This window comes from Talpa europaea, assembly GCF_964194135.1.
Source record: "Talpa europaea genome assembly, chromosome: 7".
Lineage (NCBI taxonomy): Eukaryota > Metazoa > Chordata > Mammalia > Eulipotyphla > Talpidae > Talpa > Talpa europaea.
This window is the reverse complement of record NC_140074.1, coordinates 1480547-1483695: the sequence shown is the minus strand read 5'-3', so window position 1 is coordinate 1483695 and position 3149 is coordinate 1480547.

Genomic DNA, 3149 nt, shown 5'->3' with positions numbered 1-3149 from the left:
ATGGCGTGCAGACCTCTCCTGCCGCGCCCGCTGCTCCCCTCAGCAGTGTATTTCTTCGTCAGTCTGCCTGTTCTGTTCCCCACTCTGTCGCTGGTGAATTCTCTCACCCTCCTGCGCTTCTGACTTATTTATTTATAAATAAATAAATCTTAAAAAAAAAATACAAGCCAACCTATTGCTAATTGAAAGGAAACAGAGAGAAACCGCCCGCCTATTAAAGGTGTTCAGCAGCCTCTCCAGCGGTGTTCTGCAGGCGGAGACACAGGACATGCCTGCAGGGCGAGCTGAGCAGCCGACTCTGGTGAGTCCCCACCCAGGAGACGCCAAGAAAGGACACAGACATGGAGCCACAACTCTGCCCCTGACTCTGCATCCACACCGGGAAAATTCCACTCAGTAAATTCAAGCGGCCCCAGGGAAGATTTATTAGGACAATTACAAGTTTAGCAACTTGGGCAGAAATAAAATAAACATTTTTAATCAATGTTTTTGTATCTATCACCATAATCCAGTTAGATGTGTGATGCAAAAGCAAAATCAATATGAGGAGAGGGAAGCGGGGCTTAATTGAACCTGGGATTTTTTTTTAATGACGCAAACATCACATGGTCAACATGGCAGATCTGGGCGGTGAGCGCCTGGATATTTATAGTATCAATCTCCGTGCTTTTCTGAGGTTTGAAATATTCTGCACTAGACAGGCAAGAAGGCCGTTCCCGGCGGCAACAAAACCATCCGCTCTCCATTTGCTCCGTGATCTGCCAGATCTTTATCTCCCAGCATCTCTTCTGTCCTGTCTTCCTCTTCCTTGGGCTGGGTTTTGTTTTGCCAGAACACACCCTGGAGTAATTCTTTCAGAAAGAGTGGAGGGGTAACATTTCCATGTGCAAGATTTCTTGCGTGTCTGAAGGGCTCGTGTGAACAAGGTGTGGCAGGCAGCTGCGCCCACCCTCTGCGCACTGGATGGCGCCGCCCAGGTCCCTGCCACTTGGCGTTGCTCCTGGAAGACGCCATGGCTCTGGCCCTGCTCTCTCCCTCCCTCTCCATCGCTCTTGCTCCCACCGCCTGCTCCTTGCCTCCTGCCCTCTGGCAGCGGACGCTTCGCCAGCTCAGGTGTTCCAGAGGCGTCTAGAAGGACCCGTTGATGGGCTCAGCTCCTGGCGAGGGAGCGGCCTTCTGCTCTGGGTCACGTGGCTGTTTTCTTCCATCTGCTCAGGCTGCCGGTGGGCGGCTGTGGGATCCCTGGAGTGCACGCCTGCCCTCGGACCCCCGTGGGCGCCCTGTGAGGCCGTCCCTGGGCCGCGCTGGCTGAACTTCCACCTCGCTGCCTTGCTCCTCAGATGTCTCCTTCCTGCTTTTCAGCACGTCTATTTTAAATTCAAGGTCTCTAATCAGTTCTTTTATATAAAAGCCCATTCTTGCTTCATGAATAAGATAACCCCTCTTATCTCTCCAAAGGTAGTAATTATGCTCGTTCTGGAGCCTCCTTGTGTTGACTCCACCACAGCCTCTGCGGCCTCCCTCTTCCTCCCCGCCGGCCCGAGTCAGGGGCAGTGCGTCCGGCTGGCCTTCTGTCTCCTGACCCTGGGCCTGCTGGGCCCTGTGCTCTGCACCTCTGCGGGGGCTGGGGCGGGTGAGGGCAGGTGTGGGCAGGCATGCCCCTGCGCCGGGGTCCCTACCTCTCCTCAAGGCCAGTGGCCTCCCGTTACTGTCCCCTGTGGTCACCACGCCTGCTGGGCCTGGGGGCTCTGGCTCTCTGCTGCCCATCATGGGGGAGGAGCAACAGTCACGTAGCTGCCCCCACCGCAAGCCTGGTGTGAGCCTCCCTCCCCCAGCGCCTTGGGACGGGGTTCCTGCAGCTGCCTGCTTTGCACCTGTCTGGGGTTCCTGCAGAATCTGAGCCCCTGCAAAGTTTCCGTTTTTTCAATCTACCCAGTTTTGACTTTTTTTTTCCTTTAAGGCCATTTTGCTGACACTTGGCCACAAGTGCCCATGGCCCGAAACAGCTGATGTCATGAGGCCCCCAGCCTTGGCCCCAGCCCCCAGGCCCCTCTCTGAGTCCCTGCGGGTCCAGGCGCCCAGCGCCCACCAGCAGCGTTTCACCTGGGAGGACATGCTGCCATCTTGGCTAAAGTTTGAATCCGCTTGACTTTTTGAGACCGCAAGACAGAAAAGAATGTAAACTCGGAAGCCACGACTTGACCCATGGCTCCTGGGGCCTTCCTCTGACCTGACCAGCTGCCCTGTGAGTAGATGCCCTCACCGGGCACTGCCCCTGCCCCCCAGGATGCCAGCCGCAGCGCCTTCTGTCCAGAGCTGGAGGAGGGCGTTGAAGTTTAGGCTTAAAAGGACTCCCCTCCACGCCGAGGCTGCGTCAGAGGCGAGGGGGTCAGCAGAGGGCACCGACTGGAGGGATCAGCCCGGGGCCCACCTGTGGCCCAGGGAGGACCTGGCGCTTTGACCGTGGACCTCGGCCGTCCCACCACGGGGCGCTTAAAATGGACACCCTCCTCCCGACAGACAGCCCGCAGCCTGGCACGCCAGAGCTCGCCAAATGCCACTCCGAAAGCGCCCTCGTCACCCCCAGCTCAGCTCACGCCAGCACTCGCCCTTTGGGCGACAGGCCGTCTGTCCAGCCGCGTCAATCCATCTCCTCCCCAGCGCAGTATTGACCACGCGTCTCCCCTAACTTGATCAGCGGTGGGAAAATTGGATCAGGCTGGCCCCTGCTGCCCCCCTCCTGTGCCCGTGAATGTCAGAGGCCCCGGGGCGGGAGACCTGCTCATCTCTAAAGCCTCATCTCTGGAGAGCAGATGGCGAGCCTTCGGCTTTATTGGATTTGCCTTTATGTCCGCGGCGCATCTGGCCGTGGCCCGAGGCGGCTGCTGGTGCGACCGCGCGTCTGGCCATCGACACGGACCCCTCACCTGCAGAGACGGGCTGTCGGGAGGCGTCCTGGGCGGCGCACCTCACCAGCGCCTTCTCCTGGGGTGACTCCAATCAGCTAACCCAGGGCAGGGAAGGGGCACCCCAGAACCCCCAAACCTGCTCGCTCTAAATAGGTTCTGCCACCCGCGGCGTCCAGACAAACATACTCTACTGCCCAAGCCCACGAATGGGCAGAAACTTGAACACGAGTGAGCAGCGCA